At 32.3% G+C, this 23,171-nt stretch overlaps 1 pseudogene; it reads left to right on the forward strand.

The window, feature by feature from the left end:
* The first annotated feature begins 904 nt into the window (after nucleotides 1–904).
* On the forward strand, nucleotides 905–1,679 carry LOC102979503 (heterogeneous nuclear ribonucleoprotein D0-like; annotated as a pseudogene).
* The last annotated feature ends 21,492 nt before the right edge of the window (nucleotides 1,680–23,171 follow it).

Here is a 23,171-nt window from a genome sequence, read left to right on the forward strand (position 1 = left end):
AAAAAGTTCTGTGCCACAGTAAGAAAATAAAATCACTACTAACTTAAACAAATAATATGCTGTCCAAACCAAGATTCACTGGAAAGTGAAAGCCGGTGCTAAGAAGTTATAATAATGTATTATTTTAAAATTTTTTATTGTCCCCAAAACTGATTTTATTATGATGTTGAACTTATTTAAAAACTTATAGTATATTTAAAATTATTTTCAAAAATAAACTTCCTTTCAGAACACAGGAATGAGTCATAGAAGAAAAAGATAAGTAAAAGGTTAGAAACATTCAGAGTGAAACATATGAATAACTGGTAAGTTTAAAAAGATTGAATATCGAATTCCCTGGTGAATCTCTGGTCTCTGGTCAGGGAACTAAGATCCCAAAAGCCGCGTGGGGCAGCCAAAAAAAAAAAAAAAGATTGAATATCAACAGTGTTTTATGGGAAAATCAAATCTTTAGAGAAGCCTTGCAATATTCTTTATTTTGATTACATAAACATTAAAAATTAACACAAGCAGTAGTAATTACTATTGGTTTATGTTTACATACTCAATTAGGTTTTTGTGTCCTCAAAGCTTTATGACTGATATATTTCAGAGGATGGTATTATTTAATAGTTCAGAATTATGTTTTCATATAATAACTGGGGATATTATTCAAAATTGCATCTTATGGTTATAACTTTGACACCACTGACACAATTATAGATTTTTTTCTGAGGGCTGCAATAGGTTTTTTTAAGTACATTTTTGGTGTACAGTTCTATGAATTTTAACACATGTATAGATACATGTAACCATACAGCAATCTGGGTACAGAACAGATCCATTACCCCAAAACACTACCTTGTGATATTCTTTTTTAAGTCACACCATCCTCCTAACTACTACCATCCTCCTACACTCTGAAGCAGCGACGGCACAGCGAGAAGAATGGAAAATGATTATAGGAGGCCTTAGCTGGGATACTACAAAGAAAGATCTGAAGGACTACTTCTCCAAATTTGGTGAAGTCATAGACTGCACTCTGAAGTTAGATCTTATCACAGAGTGATCAAGGGGTTTTGGCTTTGTGCTATTTAAAGAGTCGGAGAGTGTAGATAAGGTCATGGATCAGAAAGAACATAAATTGAATGGGAAGGTGATTGATCCTAAGAGGGCCAAAGCCATGAAAACAAGAGCCTGTTAAAAAATTTTTGTTGGTGGCCTTTCTCCAGATACACGTGAAGAGAAAATAAGGGAGTATTTTGGTGGTTTTGGTGAGGTTGAATCCATAGAGCTCCCCATGGACAACAAGACCAATAAGAGGCGTGGATTCTGCTTTATTACCTTTACGGAAGAGGAACCAGTGAAGAAGATAATGGAAAAGAAATACCACAATGTTGGTCTTAGTAAATGTGGAATAAAAGTAGCTATGTCGAAGGAACAGTATCAGCAACAGCAACAGTGGGGATCTAGAGGAGGATTTGAGGGAAGAGCTCATGGAAGAGATGGTGACCAGCAGAGTGATTATGGGAAAGCATCCAGGCGAGGTGGTCATCAAAATAGCTACAAACCATACTAAATTATTCCATCTGCAACTTATCCCCAACAGGTGGTGAAGCAGTATTTTCCACATTGAAGATTCATTTGAAGGTGGCTCCTGCCACCTGCTAATAGCAGTTCAAACTAAATTTTTTGTGTCAAGTCCCAAAATGGAAGTATGATATTGGGTCCCTCTGAAGTTTAATTCTGAGTTCTCATTAAAAGAAATTCGCTTTCATTGTTTTATTTCTTAATTGCTCTGCTTCAGAATCAATGTGTGTTTTATGCCTCCCCCCCCAGTCTCATGTTAAAAGCCCAGTGTGACAATGTCATGTTGTAGTAGTGTCTTACTGGTTTTTTAATCATTTTGTATTAAAAAAAAAAAGAGTAGGTAGGTAGGTAACTCCTACTATCCTGCTACCTACTCTCTGTCATTATAGATGTATCTTCTTGTAAATGTCATACAAATGGAATCAAACGTATATGAACTTTTGAGATTGGCTTATCTCACTTGCATAATGCTTCTGTGATTCATCCATGGTGAAGAATGTTAAGGTTGTTTCTAGTTTTTTTGAATTATGACTTATGTGAATACTCATATACAGGTTTTTGCTTGAAGATAAGTTTTTCTTTCTTTAGGTTAATACACAGTAGTGTGATTACTGGGTCATATAGGTAACTATGTGTTTATCTTTATTAGAGACTGCCAGACTCTTTTCAGAGTAGCTGTATCATTTTCCATAACCAAGGGCAATGCATGAGAGTTCCAGTTGTTCTACATCTTTATCACTTGAGATTATCAATAATTTTTATTTTAGCCATCCTAAAAGGTGTTATAGTGGCTCTCATTATGGTTTTCATTTGCATTTCCCTCCTCACTAATAATGTTGAACAAATTTTATGTCCTTTTTTAACTTTTATATATCTTCTTTGATAAAATATTTGTTCAAGTCTTGTACCCACTTTTGCTAATTGGGGTTTTTGTTTTATTTCTGTTGTGTATTGAGAGTTCTTTATATATTCCAGTTAAAATTCTTTTGTCAGATGTGCGATGGCAAATATTCTCTCCCAGTCTGTTGCTCGCTGTCACATTTAAGAATTCATTGTCTAACACCAGGCCACAAAGATTTTTGTCTTATTTTTTTCCCTCCAGTGTTCTGTAAGTTTACTTTTTACATTTACATTTATAATCTATTTTGACTTAATAGTGTAAGGTGGGAGGTTTAGGTTGAGTTTAGTTATTAGCTTATGGATTCCACTTGTTCCATCATCAATTGTTTAAAGGATATTCTTTATCCATTGAATTGCCTTTACCTCTCTGTCAAAATATATTGGCCATATGTGTGTGGGTCTACCTTTTGATTATCTTTTTTTGTTCCATTGATCTATGTATCTATCCTTTGCCAATAGCGTACTCATAATAGTTTAGAGCGCATTACAACTATATTTTATAAATCCTGAGTTTGTGCATAAATTTTGCATGTGTTCTTTAATATTCTACTAGGTATTAAATTATAGAAAACATCACATAAACCTGGCATTTAATCTGGGCTATTCTACTTAACAGAGAAACTACGACTTTGTATAAGTTATATAGAGGATATAATATCCATTTCCTCATCTTTAACATTGTCATACATTATCCAAATTATAGGAGTGATGTAAGTGTTAAATGAGTTAGCTTTTTTAAAGTAAATAACATTTAATATATGTTGCCAACAAGTGTTATTTCTTTTTGCTCTTTATTCTACCCTAGCATTACACATTTGCCTGATTTTATTGGATATTATTTCAATAAAAGTAACCCTTTAAAAAGACATAAAGCATGGGAAAAGCAATACATTAATATAAATATAATGAACACAATTTTCTGCATAACTGCAGAAAAAACAATATAATATGAGGCTTTCAGAGAAGAATTACTATTTTCCACTTGTGACCTTGAGCTAGGGACAAAAACAAAAGAGAACATATCATGCAGCTCGGTACCCTTTAGATTTAGTGCACAGAGAACTAATCCATCTGTTTATGGTTCCTTTTTTTGTCCCCTGATAACACTTAGTTAAAAGACACATGCTTCAACCTTCAAGATAAATTATCCTTTCAATTCTTAATGGTTGTAAGTGATAAAATCTAAGAGCACATAAGTGCGTGCATTAAAACTGGTGACATCTATGCCTTTGACTTGCTGAATGATTATCAAGATATTTAAAGGTTAAATGGTTATTTATACATTTATACATAGATGGGGTTCATGAATACACTCATCGTTGTTCTCAACATTTGAGTGCCATATATGAATAAGTGGGTAGATGAGGCAGAATAATGGTTCAAATGAGAAATAAAAATTAATAAATGTACAAGGCTCAAAGAATTTGATGTCTACATTCAATGTAGTAGTCATCTTAACAAAAACAGAAAGTTTGGAGAGGGGAAACTGATTTTATGAAAGATATTTCCTCTATAAATAGCATTTTAGTGCACATCTGGGAGAAGTCCCAGAGGCAACCTCAATAAACATGCATTGGAACATTTTTCTAAGAAAGAACTCAAGCTGTGTTCTAGTAATTTAATTTTCTGCTCCTTATTTCAACACAAGAGTAAAAATATTCACTGTTTAAGATTGCTATAACTGTTCTCAGAATCTATGTTTTGGGACTCTTTTTAGGTTATATGATAATAATTCAGTGTTCATGAGATCACATGAGCTAGGATGGCTATAGACAAAATAAAAATTACTTTTTTTTTTTTTTGCAAATATTCCCTTACAGGCTGGGTTGAGTATTCTATTCTCACCAATGAGGTCAACAAACAAACAGATAAGAAACATAGTGAGATGGTAAGATTTCAAGAAAACATTTAATAAGCTTTAAGTGATATATAAATCTATTGCTAGGCATTTTTCTGAGTAAAAACGTGTGTGTGTGTGCCTGTGTGTTTGTGTGTACACACATATACATATACATATATATATCAGAGGATTGACCTAAAATCACTGCCAGAAAGAAAAATTCCACCTTAACTATGAAAATTCTGAAAAGAAACGTGGTTTTTCAGAGGACTGAACATGGGGGAACAAATTAAAAGTGAGCACAGTTCTTGGGCTTAAGCTTTGCAAGTCATCATGGCTGGGCAAGAAAATGGTGCAAGAAAAGACATCTGTTTCCATATTAACTGGTAATGGAAATAAGAGGCAAACAGTGGAGTTTAGGGTTTTACAGGAAAAGATGGCAAAAAAATAAAATAGAGGTGTTGGCACAACACCTCTTCCAAACAGCAAAAATAAGCACAAAAAAGAAAATTACAACGAATGATTTAACATTTGTATCAGTTAGGGTTCTCTAGAGAAACAGAACCAATGAGATACCAATAGATGATTGATAGATAGATGAAGAGATTTATTATGAGAATTAGTTCACACAATTATGGAAGCTGACTTATGCTTTCTCCAAGCTAGAGAAGCAGAAAAGCAGGTACTATAATTCAGTCTGAGTATGAAGTCCTGAGAACCAGGGGAGCCACTGATGTAACTCCTAGTCCAAAGCCAAACACCTAAGAAACTGGAGGAACATTGGTGTACCTCCGAGAGTCGGAAGGCCCGAGAATCAGGAGCCCTGATATAAGAGAGCAGGAAAAGATGGATGTCCCAGCTCAAGAAGAGATAGCGAGAATTTATCCTTCCTCCACCTTCTTGTTCTATTTGAGCCTTCAACAGATTGGATGATGACTCTCAATACTGTTAAGTATGAATCTTCTTTACTCAGTCTACTAACTCTTTAGAAACATCTTCACAAACACACCCATAAATAATATTTCACTAGGTCTCTGGGCTTCTCTTAGCCAAGTCAAGTTGGCTCATAAAATTAACCATTAAGAATATTAATTTAAAATCCTAAAGAAATGTTTATTCAACAACTTTAAGTTTATTCAACAACTTTAAGAAAGTAATACATCACGAACAACTGGCATTTATTTGAGTAACACAAGCTTGGTTTAATATCTGAAAATCTATTAAGCCAACATGCCATTAATGTATCTAAGGGGAAAAATCATATGATTATCTCTAAAGATGATGAAGTCTTTGACAAAATTAAATACTTGCTCCTCATAAAAATATAGCTAGGAAGATACAAATTGATACATATTTCCTTAACAAGATAAAAGCAAGAAAAATTAGTTATAAAACCAGTATATTACTTAACAGGGAAAAAGAGGTATTACCACTAAGATCAGAAACAAAGATGCCAACTAAGACTTTAGTATTTAAAACTGTATTGGTAATATAGAAATCTAGAAAAATGGAATCTAGAAAAATGGTACAGATGAACCTATTTGTAGGGCAGGAATATTAAAGTAGACATAGAGAAAGGACATGAGGACACAGTGGGGGAAGGGGAGGGTCGGACAAACTAGGAGATTAGGTTTGACATAAATACACTGTCATGTGTAAAACAGATGGCTAGTGGTAACCTGCTGTATAACACAGGGAGCTTAGTTCGTGCTCTGTGACAACGTAGATGGGTGGGATGGGGGGGTGGGAGGGAGGTCCAAAAGGGAGGGGATACAGGTATACAAAAAAATAAATAAATAAATTTTAAAAACTGTATTGGAAATATCTGCCAATCCAATTAGAAACAATAAATAAATTAGTGCCTCAAATTGTAAAATAGGAAGTACAACTATTTGTACATGATAGGATAGTATTCTTGGAAAGCTCAAAGAATAATACATTTGTCTCAAAAATAAAATAATTTACTAGAGTAGGAGAATTACACGAACATACAGAAATCAAAAGCCTTCTGACTCACAAACAACAACCAGTTCAAAGACATAATGGGAGAAAAAATATGTAAAGAGAAATATGCAAACCATATACGAAGAAAACTTTAAAATACTTATGAAAGACACAAATTACGCTTGAACAAACAAAACAAAATATATTATTCTTTAACAGAATGACTCAGCATCATAAAGGTGACTCCTCTCTAAGTAATTTTATGAATTTAACACAATCATGATAAACATGCCTACAAACTTTCATGGATCTAGACAAGCTGATTACAACTGTGTAATAATAACTTATATAATTAGAAACATGGGGGCAAGACATACACAATGTTAAACATTCTCTAAAGCCATGCTGCTCAAAGTAGTGTGGTGTTGGTGCATAAACATAAAAGTAGACCAATGAAATAGAATAGAATGTCCAAAAATAGAGCTAGTTATTAAGGGACATTTGATATATTATAAATATTACATCTGACATTACTAGGGCATAAATTTACTTCTTAATAAATGGTGTTTAGGTAACTATTGTACAGTCAGTTGGGGAAAGATATAAAATATTAACTAGTTTCGAAAAGAGAGTTAGAAAACAGAGTTAGAATATTAGAAAGAAGGAAGATTAGAATGAGCTCTTTCATGTTGCATTGTGACATTAAAAACCTATTTATACACATATACACAGTTTTATATTCACTATTTGTGTATATACACATACATATACTCATATACACATAAATATGGACACCTTGCTACCATGCAAAACAAAAGAATTAGCAGGGAACTGCACATAAAATAATGATAGCATGTCAATGAGACAATGAAACCAACTTGAAGGACCTCCCAATAGTCAAAGCGTAGAAAATTTGAGCATCAAAAGAAAAAATAATTGTAACAACTTTTCTGAAAAAACAAGAATCTACAAATGCGTACTGATAGAAATGAATGGGAGAAAGGGGAAAGATCTCTCTTACCATTTAATGCTATAATGATTTCATATGAGCAGATAATTGAAAGGACCCACAAGACTTTGGAGAGCATATTCACAAAGATCTTTATAAAGTCAAAGGATACAGAAAGAGTGTGCAGGCAAGAATCAATAGCCTGAGAGACTTCCAGGCACAGTTCCCCAGAATTATTCTTATTCACACATGATGTATTCATCTCTGGAGTATAAACCTTTATAACCTGTTTGAGGCATCTTGGTTTTAGAAGAGCTTCCCAAATGTTCCCAGTGGGATCTTTTATGCCCTTATATAGTTATACAGCCAAGCCAAGCCATGTAACATGTTACACCATGTGTAAGTGATCAATATGCAAACTGGCTTGGTGACACCTGGAAAGTTTCAAACTTTAAATAGCACATTATAAATCATTAGTTAGCACTCTCAATCTTCTCTTAGCCAAGAATCAGTTTGAAACTTCCAGGCATACCTGGAGATAAGCACTGAGCTGTCTTAGACCAGCTGAAAATAATTTATACAGAAAACTGATATAAAGAAGGAATGATAGAGTTAAAAATAACACCACTTAGCAACTATCATAAAAATTGAATCAGACAAAATCATGAGTGGGAGCTAACCTCATGGGTAAAAGTTTAATGAGGAGCAGGATATTTACATATTCTCAAAGTAGTGCCCGCCAAAGTACTTTTTTTTTTAACAAGGAAGAACTAGCAATTTTACAGTGGATGAACCTAGCTGATATCACCTTAGGCAAATCATCAAAGTTAACATCATCAGTAATGGGACAAGGTGACAGCATGTGCCCCCTTATCAGTCACTGAGAAGGACACAGCATCACTTCTATGATACTGCTGTCAAAAATGCATTATTTGAATGGAATCGTTAGCAAGTGTGAATCAAAATGAAATTGAGGGACAGCCTACAAAATAACTGGTCTGTAATTTTTTAAATAATGTCAAGCTCATGAAATCTAAAAAAATGGCTAATGAATTCTTATAGAATAAAGGAGACTTAAAGAAACACAGCAAACTAATACAGATTGTCTGAACTGGAGCCAGCACTGGGAAAAAATAGCTAATAAGTACATTAATAGAGAAGTCAATGAAATTTGAATATGTACAACTGAGTTAATAAAATTACTGTATCAATGTTCTAATTAATGATTTTGATAATTGTACCATGGTTACAGATTCTTAGGAGATGTATTCTGAAACACTTAAGGGTAAAGGTATAGAATATTAGCACGATATTAAATCTCTATCTATCTATCTACCTATCTATCTGATACATCCATGACCCATGCTCACCCACATAATTGAATTAAAACATAGTACTATGTGTGCCCTCAAGTACTGATTTTCTGGCTCAAAATTAAGCAATAGTGAAAATATTCAGAGGCTTAAATGAGTGATATTTAATATGACTTTTCAGTTTAATCACACAAGATAAAATAACAGTGCTAAGCACTGACTTTTTAAAGTCTTATGAGTTACAGTAATAATAGTTTAGGTAGCCCTGACCATTTCATCACTTAAGTAACATTAGATGATGGGAATGCAGAGAAATGACCATGGTTCTCATCTTTTAAAGAGGACTGGAACATATAGGAAATCAGATTATTCAGTTTAGCCCAACTAATTGAAAAAAAAATGTTCAACTGCTAACTGAATTGTTGTTGATAGTGTTGGCTAATTTTAGGGCTTTAAAAATGAAATATATGAATTACATAAACATATTTGCTATGAACTATTATTGATAAATCAATCCAAATTCCTTTTAAAGTGAACTATTTAAAATCTCATTTTATGAGAGGAAAATGAGTCTTAGAGATTTTAGAGATCACCCCACTAGCCGTAAAAAAATCAGGGAACAACATTTTGTCTGGTTCCAGTACCAATGCTTTTAATCACTGTTCTATACTTTTTTATTTCCAGTAAATCCTACAGTTCATAAAATGTGAAATGTTGTGAAAATGATGCTGTGACTGTTATGGACTTGGATGTTAAGAGATCTAGCAGCTCCCACTTTCTGGGGATCCTGCTGCTATGCTGCAAATAAACACAGCTACACTATTAAATGGAAGAGCACCAAGGTGTCAGACAGGCAAATAAAGTCCTCAAAGACCTTCCAGCCCAGCTCAGCAAAATGAGGAACACAGTCAAATAAAAAAAGAAATTATTGTGTTTATCTAAAAGAACTAAAGATTAATCTATCTTACTAATCAAATTGAATCTGTACTCAATTTTCCAAAATAGGAATATTGGTTGAATTAGGTAATATAACAGCTTAAATGATAGGTTTATGGAAATTACATGCATGTGGGGAGAGAGTGAGAGCAAAAATGAGAGAGACTTTCAAATCGCAGTGCTAGGAAATAAGAATTTAGATTAAGAAAATATTGAAGAATAGATGATATCCCTACTTATGCATAAATTCTAGATAAGTCAACAATTTTTGGTCATGACATAGGTCTAAGAATAATTTTATCAAAGTCTATTTCAGATATAAGAAATAGAAGACTCTGAACAAGATAGCATCAGAAAACTGTTTTCTGCTCACGCTTCATATATCACACTTATCTCTAGGACAGTGATCTTAAGATGATTGTCCTTTCTCATCGTTTAACAATAGGGGTTCACCCAAGACACAGGGGCCAACTGAGGATAGAATATATCCCATCATCTCCATCCTTCTTATCTGTATATTTTTTGCCTCACAAAATTTTTTATGCCAGACAAACTATTTATCCTCAACCAAAATGAAAAACCAAACCAAACAAGACAAAAACAAAATTTCCATGCATTTGAATGTGGGTTGAAAAGTGATAGAAGTTCTGAGAGAGAGAGAGTGAGAGAGGGAGAGAGAGAGTGAGAGGGAGAGAGAGAGAGAGAGAGAGAGTGTGTGTGTGTCTGTGTGTGTGTGTGTGTGTGTGTGTGTGTGTGTGTGTGTGTGTGTGTTTATGCCTATGTCTGGGATATTACTCATCTTATTTAGTAGTACATTTTTTCTCCCTAAGGATTTTATAAATACATGACAATATCAGCTATAGATGAAGACAGTTTATTTCTTCTGTTCATTCTTAACTGAATTTCCTTTTTGCACATTTTAGTAGTGGCTACATTGTTTAAGTAAATTTTAAGAGTCTACATCCTTTTGTCTGTAGGAGCTGGAGAAGCAGTCAGTCAAAAAAATACCCTGTTAAATATAATACTTTATATAAAGAATTACAAAGTAATTTTTGTTTATTTAGCATCTTTTTGGCTGTTTGTCTTTGAAGGAGTAGTAAGTACAGCGGGGCTGGTACAGAAGATTAGATGTATAGGGAATTAAGGGTGGTTTGGTCCACTTGTATGTTTATGGGAATTAAAAACTACATTTATGGCATTTAATGCATTTCCTATTTCTTTGTATTAAGCTTGTTATGCATAGAAAATTTCTAAAAATTAAAATGATAATCTACATAAAGTAATATTCTTCTATACTCTTGATTTATAGAAAGAAGATAAACATATATTGGATACCATCCACATATATATATATATTTCTGTCCCTTATGAATCAAACCAACATATTAAACATTTCATATTCTCATTATAAAACTGGCAATAATAGCTTCAAAATTATTAAGAGAATATAAATATGCTGAAAGTTTTACATTTCCCTTGAATAATCAGAAATGAAATTAATTTACAATTAGGATTGGGGAGGATTTTTTGTTGCTCTTTCTTGGTATATTTTTATTATATAATTGTAATGATTTTAAAAGGTGACTTCTCCCCTCATTTTTAGCTGTACAATTAAAATCTAATAAAATATATTTAGGAGAGTGTTTTCTATTTTTATTTGCAAATTTGGGATGATAGCATAAACATCAATTTTTTATTGAGAATTTAGGTAATTTTGTACATTTTGCAAACTTAATTAAAGCAATATTTCCAAGTATTAACAGAAAGTATAATAACTTGGGATGATTCAAGTACCACTTGACAGCTCAAACTACTCATAAAAGAGTACTTAGGAATTTACAAAAAATATATCCTTTAATATATAATATTCAATAATATAACCTGAAATTTTTCAGCCCTTCTCAACCTTTGAATAAGATCTGAGTAAACTGCATATGTTTAGAACTTTCAAAATGGCAAATGATGCTCAAAATTTTATTGGTTTTAAGTTTTTGTTTAAAAGTTGTGCCATATATTTAACCAATTGGAAAATGTTCAATAAATATAAAAATACTTTCAGCAGGGGCTTCCCTGGTGGCGCAGTGGTTGCGCGTCCGCCTGCCGATGCAGGGGAGCCGGGTTCGCGGCCTGGTCTGGGAGGATCCCACATGCCGCGGAGCGGCTGGGCCCGTGGGCCATGGCCGCTGGGCCTGCGCGTCCGGAGCCTGTGCTCCGCAACGGGAGAGGCCACAGCAGAGGGAGGCCCGCATACCACAAAAAAAAAAAAAAAAAAAGGATGGACCAATATATATTTTCACTAATTGCAGGAGTTTCATTTTTTTAGGAGTTTCATTTTTTATTTTATAAAATGGTTTCATCCAATAAATAAATAAATAAATACATAAAATAAAATAACAAAAGGAAAAAAAAACTTTCAGCAAATAATGTGAATATAAGGATTTTCATGAAAAATACTATGTAATCAGACACTATAACTCAGCTATTAAGGAATATGATTAAAATATTAATTGTTTTTATCTAGTGACTGATTAGTCAGAAAACAAAAAAAAAATATTTTGAAATCACAAGTCATTTTAGAGAAAAGATTCTGATAATTCATCCAGTGGAAGTTACACTGAATTTTATTACAGAATTACCATGCTATCTGGAAGATATGTGAATTGGCTTTGAATGGTCTGAATTTGGTATGTAAAAATGATGAAATATGAAACCATATGAAGTGATTACCTCAAAATGAATTAAAACAAGACTCACATAGGAAGGAGGGAAATTATAGATTCCTTTTTTCCAGCTTTGGAATAATAATTTTTTCTCAGTTATATTGAGATATAAATGACATATAACATTGTGTAAGTTTAAGGTGTATAATGTGTTGATTTGATGCACATACATTGCAATATGATGACCTTGGCATTAGCTAGTACTTTCATCACCTCACATAACTATCATTTCATTTTTGTGGTGAGAACTTTTAAGATCTACTCTCTTAGCAACAGAAAAGTATAAATTCTAATAAAGTTGGTTTATAAGATAAGTATAGGAACTGTGCTTATTGTTTTTAAAAGCAATAAAGGCTGGCATATTCATAAAAATCACCTTCATCATAGTATAATTTTAAATCATGATTGTTCTAATTGAATTATGAGAATATTTGTAAAGCTATATCAACTTTATTGTAAAGTTTTACTTATGTGATATTTTAAAAAATCTAAACTAATGATATGAAACACTTACTAAAGAATATTTTTATCCATTAATTACTTTAATACAAAAAGTTAATACCTTAATTTAATATTAAACACAAATGTATTTAATATTAAATACTTTAATAAAGTAATTTGATTACTTTAATCAAATTGATTTATTAAGTACATATTTTTAAAATTTACATGTATGCATATACACACATACAGAAATGTACTACATATAATATCGCAACATGTGCATTATTCTGCACTTAAAGCTTTAAACCAGTAATACATGTATGTATATGTATGTATATATGATATTTTTTCAAGTTATATTTTAACCTACTCACATTAAAAATATTGATGCTTAGCAGCTTTAGGTATTCGATAGCAGATATAGAATATATCCACTAACATAGATAGTTTCATTGATTAGTGCTAATTTTGATATTCCTTTTTTGCTGGGCAAGCATTTACATTGAGTAATTACTATGACAAAAAATACTTGAAGAATCATCTTTGTACAAGAATTTGTGCCCATGTATGAGCATTTCACCAGGACACATACCAAAAGTAGAATTATAGATTTATAAAAGATTGATATTTGAAATTTTGAATAATATCAGCAGGTTGCCTTTCAAAGAGGCTATACAACCAAAAGTATATGAGATCATCCATTTAACCATAACTTTTCTGATATTTGAGTTTTAAAATATTTTCATGTATTAAATCTGATGCTCATGTAGTCTACTTGGTACAATGCTTTCCACACTTAGCTTCTGCAATCAATACTGTCCCTGATTCTCTTCCTGCTTAACTATATTCCCCTTGTTTTCTACAGTGCCCCTTTCTTCTGGATGTCTTTAAAATGGGATGTTTACCTAAAGATTTTATCCACGGTGCTATTGTTTTACTACTCTGCAGTCTGCATCGTGTCAAAATCTTTAGGTATATAAAATCCTTTTTTTTCCCCCAAGGTTCTACTGCTATCTCTAAATATCTCCTAATGGAAAGTCCCAGACTAGAATGCATGCTCCACATTAATGGGGGGAAGATTGTCTTTTTTCTCATCTTTTTCCTCAAAGCCTATCACTGTATCTGGCACACTGTAGCCTCAAAATATACAGCATACGATGGTAGACTAAATGAATAAACAGTGGAAGATAGAAAATTTAATAAGAATAATCTTAAAAATCTAAACTTGTTCACTGGTTTATCAAAGTAGGTATTAATCTTCATCCTTTGCCATTATCCTGATTTGATCAATTTCATACTGTAATGATTTTCTTCCTATAGTAAGAAGGAAGAAATTCACTTTTTCCTTCTTCTCTTCTCTCTCTTCTCATCACACCAAATCTCCTTGCAATTTTTTTGCTCCTGTACTTTCTAGGCTTGTTTTGAACATATATTTTGGGTATATAATATTTAGGTCAGATAAATAAGAGTAGGGTGAAATTTGACTTTTAACTGAGGCTAATCAGATTTAACATTTTGCCACTGATGCATAACAAAGTTTGCAGTATTTCATATAGTGTGCTCTTAAAAATTTAAAACTTCAAATTTATGTTATAAAAGACTTGTAGTAACAAAAGCAGGAATTCTCCCATTTGCTTTTCTATATTTGAATTTAAAAAGAATAAAATCTTCTAAGTAATAAGAGAAGTTTTTAAGATGTCACTAAGATTAAAGATTTTATAATAGGAAGATTATACTGTATTATCAAGGGGGTCCCAATCTAGGTACATGACCCTTCAAAAACAGAGAGATGTGGCAGAAGTTAGTGAGATGCATAGAAGGCAAAATCAGAGTGATTCCAAGTGTGAGAATTCAGCACACAATAATGGGCCCTAAGATGAAGGGGACATTGTAGAAAGAACAGACAGAGGCCTCAAGGAGCTAGGAGTGGCCCTCAGCTGACATTCAGTAAGGAAACAGGACCTCAGCCCTACAACCACAAGGAGGAGATTCTGCTAACAATCTGAATGGGTTTGGGATTGGGTGCAATCTCAAAGCTCCCAGGAAAACAAACAAACAAACAAAAATACCTCCTACATCTTGATTTTAGTTTAGTGAGACACATGCTAGACTTCTGACCTACAGAAATGAAGATAATAAATATGGGGTTTTCTTAAGCCACTAAATTTGGTGACTTGTTATTGCAACAATAGAATGCTAACACAGTTACACAAGACCAAAGGCAGAATAAAGCAAGCACCTCTTTTCTTATCCAGTTCAAGAACTAGAAACAGAATGACTTGGAAGGACTAAATGATAGGCAGTATTCCAGACACAATTCTATTACAACCCACAGGATGGATTGATAAAGTATATCTCAGAGCTTCTGGACACAGATCTGCTTAAGTTTCAGAGCATTAGACCCAAGCATTGTTGGTGCTTATACCAGGATTAGTTGAAGCAACATTTTGTTCTAAAATTTTCTGGACTTTCTCCACAATTTTCAGTAATTGGTACACCAAGAAAGTCAGATAATAAAAACAACTACATATTAGCAGGGAACTTAGTGCATCGCCAAGTAGGTAAAATCTGAAAATGAGCCTAGTTAATGCTGGGAAGAAAACACTTTGAATGTGTGAACTCTCCTTTCAGAGTCTGATATTAGGAAACTGTTCCGTATGTTGATGTATTTGTTTATTAATTTTGCAAAAAAATCTTATCAAGTATGGAATAGGGCTCATGAGATAATTAAATATAAATATATGGTCAGGAAAAGTCAGCTATAAGGTGCAAATAAGGAGCAATTCAAATAATGAAATGTGTGATTAATGAAATCATCTTTTATATGAGGACAGTTATCAAAAGATCATAAGGCATTTATGAGGAATGCAATTGCTCAATCAACAGAAAGAAATCAAGCACTTATCCCTCCCTACAAAGCACTATGAAGAAATCTTGAGGGCTTCAAATTTTATTGGAATTTTAATAAAAATGATTCCCTTATATTCCTTTGATTTATTTCCTGGTATAATATTATGAATTCTAATTTATTGTTCATTTACCTTTGGATTTACACTATACTTCATATATTCTGAAGTTTGTAAACCAACAATACATTGTTGTTATGCAATGTTTATAAACCCTGTATTCTCTAAATTGGTCATGGTTTCCTTGCTTCTAATTATTTGTTAATAATCATCACCCAAACCTAGGAGACACTTGTATATAGGGTAATCTAGATAGGCAGAACACTTCTCTTCAAAGACACATTTCACAGTTCACAATTCTTCCTGAACTCTTAAAGTAAATAGGAGCAAATATACAATATAACATAAAGCTACAGCTACAGGTCATTTTAACTTAGAACAACCTGTATGTATTTTGAAAAATTAAAATCAATATGTGTATGTACCTTAAAACTTAAGACACAATTATATGAATAAGAACACTATAAAAAAAAGGATAGAGTGATGAAATTTTCTGGAAATAAGAAACACTGGTTCACTATAAATTGGAGAGATCAGGTATCTGAATGCTACCTGATTAGAATAAGGGTTGGGTGGTAGAGTGTTACAATGATTAAGGCAATGTCTATCAGTTGTAGCATGAGCATGTGAAACTACACAGACAGCAATTCACATGTACATTTACATGATGTGGTATGAATAAACAGGAACATTCAAAAGAAGAAAGCAAATTCAATGTAAGAGATAGGGGAAAAAAAAAAAAACACCCAGCAGAAAATAAGGAGATAACTGTTTCTGATTAGATGTAAAAATTCCTAAAGATAAACAAGTACTTGTTTGATTTATATTTCTCTTATTATAATGATTTAAACATAATTGAGTTACAATGACTAAATATACGCAGCAATTAATAGTACGCTTGCATATGGCATTACACATTTATTAGCTTAGATATGTTTGTGCCTATGGAGTGCTCTTGTTTTAGCAAATTATAAAGATGATTTAATTTCCAGATTCCAAAGTTTAATATATATTATTTGTGACATATCTCTGCATAGGGAAACAATAAAAGAAGAGATAACTGATGATTCAAACATAGTTGTTATGATATTATATATTGTATTCTCTAGATTTAGTAACTGTTGCCTAAGAAAATTAATTATTTTTATATAGGATATATAACTTTGTTTTCTTCCCTAGAATAATAAAGTATGTAATCTTAGCAAAACAAAGCATGGAGAGTAGAGGTAGAGATAGTCATGGTTGAAGCTGTGATCTAGGAAAACAGGAGATAATCTGAATAGGTATAAAGGAGAAGAGAGTCTTAACACACTCAAGACAAGGAGACTATAGGCTAGGTGTATGATCTGATAACATAATATATAATTTATATTATTTGATTGGTATATTAAGAATAAAGAAGTTAGATATCTGAAGAGAAAGTGAAAAGTGGCACACTTGCATAAATCTATGACTCCAAAAATTATTTTTCTAGTCCCTTGGTAATTCAATGCACCATGAAATTTGAGGCAAAATTCAGCAATGATAAGGAAAAACAAGAAAAAATAGGAAGATTTTATATGCTTTAGTTATAGTTATATTTTATAGGTATCTTGGAAATAGTATAAAGCATGTTTTAATATGAGAAATCAAATTGCAAAATGTTAAATTTACTTAATGGCAATTAAGTGGCAAAAGTAGTCCAACAACAAAATATAAGTTCTATATAACACTAAGTTCTCAATTAACAGAGATGTGGAATAGCCTGTATGTGCAATATCCAGCTATTGTGGCATACTGGTTGAACCGCATATTAAACTAGTTAAAAAATGAAAGCATTATATTTAATAATTTTACAGAAAGAAAACCAGCTGCAGTTCTTTCATAAAAGATATCTAATGGGTTTGTACCTTAGTACAATTGGAAGACTTGATCATCATTTACTGATGATTACTATGGCCCTGAAGCAGTGCTTTATCAAAGATGGTTAATAGAGAGGAAAACATTCCTCGCTGCTGGCAACCGTTCTCGAAGAACCTTCATTGGTAGAGATGAGTAACATAGTGAATATTAGTCTATTGTTTTTATCCGAGAGGGCAGCAGAGACGAATGGCTTTGCCCCTAACCCTTCTTTCAGGCATAACGCAGAATCACTCCCTGAAGACTGTAGGATTAAGTAGTCATCATCATTGAAATTTTCTTATCTTGGTTCAACGAACATTGGGCACAAGAGATTTTTGCAAAAGTGATAACATTTTGGGTAATAGCACTACTAACACATTTGTATTATTTTTTTCATAGTTTGTATCTGAGACTTCGCAAAATATGCACAAAACACATGGATACACCCATATACACACACACATTAAAAGTAGATGACATTTTTCTCAGTGCAAAATTTTCATACTATTATACTTAATTTCTAAAAAGTAAAAGAGAAAAGGCCTTCCCAGAAGGAAGATGTCTTAGCTGTCTCAAAGTCAATACCTATACCTACTCTTCTTTTTCCCCCCTGGGCACAAAGAAACAACTTTACCTGTTTTTATCAAAAATAAACATGTTTATCTAGTCTTGACTCCATATCCATCCAACTTCAAAGAACTTTACATTTACTATCTCTCTCTTTATAAGAAGGGGATATTTATAGATGTAGGATTTCTGGAGAAAGGAATATACATTTACAAATACTTTGAGTGTAATGATCAACTGCCTTCTAAAAGGTTGCCTCATTTTATGATCCCCAAAATAACCATGACAGTTTCCTTTTAGGCCATATCTTTAGTGTTAAAATAAATATTATTGACTTTTTTAAAATGTGTGATTATGTGGAAAATGTCAACTACTTGCCATTCTGTTACATTTATCTTACTACAATGGTTCAAACAATTGATCATATTTTTCCTGTGAATTGCTTTTTTTATATATATATATATTTTTTTAACTTATTTGTTTCAAACAGTGCTTCAGGTAAGAGTCCTTACAAATATATATATATATATACACACATATATGCATATATGTATAAATATATGTATATACACACACACACACACACACAATATTCTTTAAATTTACCAAAGAAGAATCCAATCTTGAATTTATTTCTCTTAACCTCCAAACAATATTTTAAGATCTTGGAAATAAGAATTAACCCTTTGTGCCTTACTTTTCTCCTCTATAAAAGATTTAATGAATTAATATATTCAACCCACTTAGAATAAAGATTGGCAGAACAGAAGCAGTTAATAAATGTTAATAATAATATACTAAATATTTTATCATTACCTAAAAAGCAGTTAAATAATTTTTTTCTTCTTTGGCTCAGTTCTTTGAAAATATTTCTTTTTTTTATTTTAAGTTGGCACTGGCTCTTTTTCCCTAAAACAATATTTATTTTTAAAAATATGAACCAATTTATTAATATTTAATTTAATGGCATCTAGAATTTGAGCCATCAAAGACTTTATCATCACAACTATGTAAGTGTTCCCTCTTATTTTTCTATTATATTAAAATTTGATTTATTTTCTAGTGAATATTTACACTTCTTTTTGTCTAGACTACATATTTATGAAAAAAGTATGAAATATGAGTCTACTTGCTTCTTTATATTGTTATACAGGTGTCCCAAGACCTTTTAGATCTTAAGACAAAGATTTTGATAGCATATTAACTGATAGAATTTTCTTTATGTTTTTATAAAAATGACATAATTGTAAAATGACTTTGTAGAAGATGCTTGAAATCCCAGTTGAATTTAATGCCAAATTAGAGCATTACAACTTGGATTTTGTTGTAACCAGTAAAATAGGCAATATCTGAAACATTAAGCCAGTTTTCTAAATTAAAGTCCTCCCCTTAAAGTGTGTGTAAGGAATTCCAAACTGCATGCCACAAGAAAGGATGTTACTACACTGAATAGATGACAAATTATTTGAATATGATCTTTTTACTTTGAAGATAAGCTTTGGAAAACTCATGGCAGAGACAACAGTTTGAGACCAAATGATTTTCTCAAAACCATAGTCATATGAAACTTACCAAATCTACAGAACATAAAAGTGATGGGAGAGGGCTTCCCCCATAGCACAGTGGTTGGGAATCCATCTGCCAATGCAGGGGACACAGGTTCGAGCTCTGGTCTGGGAAGATCCCACATGCCGTGGAGCAACTGGGCCCATGCACCACAACTACTGAGCCTGCGCTCTGGAACCCATGAGCCACAACTGCTGAGCCCGTGTGCCACAACTACTGAAGCCCATGCGCTTAGATCCTGTGCTCCGCAGCAAGAGAGGTCACCGCAATGAGAAGCCCATGCACTGCCACAAAGAGTGGCCCCCACTTGCTGCAACTAGAGAGGGCCTGCATGCAGCAACAAAGACCCAACGCAGCCAAAAATAAAATAAAAATAAAATAAATATATTTTTTAAAAAAGTAATTGGAGATGGAAAGTGTCATAAAAGCAAAGGAAAAGATAAAACATGAGAAAAGGGAAGATAATTAATTTTAATAATTTTGATTTTTGATAATATTGTAGTTTTATTTTTGGCAATAAACATATAATTATTTATTTATGGTTAAATGGTTATGCACATAAGTATTATACATCTTAATATATAGAAGATATTTTGGAATTTTACACTCATAAGTAAATCACTGTCCATGTCAATTATGTCTCAATGTGTAAGGAAAAGAAATGTTGTATAGTTCTATATTCTTAATATATATTTATTAATCTTCCACCCTTGACAAACATGTAACTATGTTTAAATTTTTAAAAATTAAGTTAAAACATTTTACCAGTTTTATGTCATTTTGTATTTCTTTGACTATTTGTGTTATTTAATTTCTTTTCTTTTTTACATTCTGTGAAAGTATTTTTAATAAAGTATAGTTGATCTACAATATTATATCATTTTCAGGTGTACAATATTCAATATTTTTATCGATTGTAATCCATTTAAAGTTATTACAAAATAATGGCTATATTTCTCTCTGCTGTACAATATATGCTTGTTGCTTATTTATTTTATACATAGTAGTTTGTGTCTATTAGTTTAGTACCTCACTCTCACCTCACTCCCTTCCCTCTTACCACTGTTAACCACTAGTTTGATCTCTGTATCTGTAAGTCTGTTTCTGTTTTGTTACATATATTTGTTTGTTTTATTTTTAAGTTTCCACATATAAGTGATAACAGAGTATATATCTTTCTCTGTCTGAATTATTTCACTAAGAAAAATAGTCTTTAGGTCTGTCTGTCCATGTTGTTGCAAATGGCAGAATTTCACTCTTTTCTATGGCTAAGTAATATTCCATTATATATCCAGGAATTAGGAGATTATTTTTTAGGTGCAAAAATGGACACACGTATTAAAATATTGTTTGATGTAATGAGAAGTTTGCATATAGCACTTCTGCTGCATGCCAAAATGCCACGGTGTCTGCAGGAAAACTACTATTGTGATTGCTTTAGTTGGGAAAAGAACCAGCTGCCTTTCTCATGAAATATTATTTTTAATTTAAAGAATTACTGACAGAAGAAAACACTTATTACTCAGAATTGGGTATTATACAATAATGTTCTTCCAAATAAATGGTTACTTTAAGGAAAACAAATGATGATGGTAGGTTTTTGCCAAGGTAAAACTTGAGTTGAAAAATTTTGAAAAACTGCTACAATGAACTTAAGAGCTCTGGATACTTAAGGACTATACTGACAAAACTGATGGTAATGTTAATTAATGGGTTTTTTTATTATTTACCATAAAATATATCAACTTTGACAGATCTACATAACTGCAAGAACTAATATTTTCCAACTGACAAAAATACAAGGTTACAAAATCACACATGAGTAAGAGACCAATTCAAAGTGCAAAACAGACCAATGGATTATAATATAACAGATTATAAAATTGTCATTGTTATGGCTTCTGATTTCATTTTGCAACTAACTTTGAAGGAAATATCGCTTATCAAATTATGGTGTAGTATACAAGAAGAATGTCACAAGCATCTGAAAACTAATAAATGTGCCTCCCTTTTCTAAGTGCATATTTGAGTGAGGCCAGGTTTTCTTCATACACAAAACAACATATTCCAACAGACTGAATACAGAAGAAGATTTGAGAATTCTGCTGTGTTCTAATAAACTAGGTATTAAAGAGATTTGAAGCATTATAAAAGATTGCCACCTTTCTCATTAATTTTTGTTTTGGAAAATATAGGATTTTTATAAAAAATAAGATATTTCCATTTCCATTAATAATTTCTTTTGCTATTTTAAATGAATTATGAAACATTTGTTTTTTAAGTGTTATCTTCTAATATGATACATCTTGATAGATATGAGCCAAATAAACAAAAGCTATTTGGGGTCCACACCAATTATTGTGTAAAAGTGTCCTGAGATCCAAAAGTATGACAAAAACCACCCAAATAAATAACTAAATTATGGTGAAGAGGAACCACATTATTCTGAATGGCCAGTTCACTGCAAAGTTGAAAAGATACAGTACAAAACTACCTCAATACAAAACTTTGCTCTGCAGCTTACCTTGGACAGTTAGTTTAGTGACAGTAATAACGCCTACCCTCAAGTTGCTATAAGAGGAGTAATGCCAGGCATATATATATGAGTGCTTTTTAAAAAGAAAACTAATTAGCTGTTATTGTTTGCAACTGTTTTTCTGTTATTGGGTATGGTCTCTACTCATCCTGAATCACATGACTTGAGTTTGGTATGGGGGTTACGTAAAAACTTTGAGAAAAGAGGAAGGAAATAACAGATTTGCCTATTAAAAGTGAGAACTACATATTTAAGTTAGTATATAAGAGTTCTGAAACTCTAAATGAGACTAAACACATTTCTTCCACTGACCCATTTTTAATCATTTAAAATTCTATAACTTTTTCCTCCAAATGCTATCTAAACTTTATCCCTGAGCTTGGGTATGAAATAACACCTTCTTGTCTTAATAGACAAAAACAATGGCATGTTAAAACTTGTCTGTAAAGTCACAGCATAACAGAACACTTTACAGGAAATAATAACTCTTTTGTGGTTGTAGACTAAAAAAGAACATTCTGAAGGTAATTCAAATAAAAGACTCTACTGGTTATCTAACTGCCAGCTTCAGATACTGCTATTAATTTGTAATTGCATGTCAGTTAGCAAAGAATAAAACCAGAGAACAGAATTCTATCACGTGGATTTGTATGCTTCCCAATTCAGTGATGGTTTAGTTCAAGCTGGCAACTGTAACAAACAAGCCTCAAAATGTATAATCAATCAGAAATGATAAAAGTTTATCACTCACTCAAATGAAGTCCGAAATTGGTGTTCTGTATCTGTGACTGTCCCTCCTGCAAGCAATCATTTGAGCACCCAGCTCCCTTCATTTTGTAGTTCTGCCATTTCAAGAAGTGCCTTCTAAGTTTCCCATGCTGCTCTGCATGAAGATAGTGAAAAAAAAAAAGAGTATAAAGATCACACATAGGAGAATCTTATGAAGTGGCATACATGATTTCTGCTTATACTCACTGCATCATCTAGAATTCCAACTTGTTCCTGCATTTTACTAAAATGAGGCTGGAAATCAGTATAGT

This window comes from Physeter macrocephalus, chromosome 10 (assembly GCF_002837175.3).
Source record: "Physeter macrocephalus isolate SW-GA chromosome 10, ASM283717v5, whole genome shotgun sequence".
In the NCBI taxonomy this organism is placed as follows: domain Eukaryota; kingdom Metazoa; phylum Chordata; class Mammalia; order Artiodactyla; family Physeteridae; genus Physeter; species Physeter macrocephalus.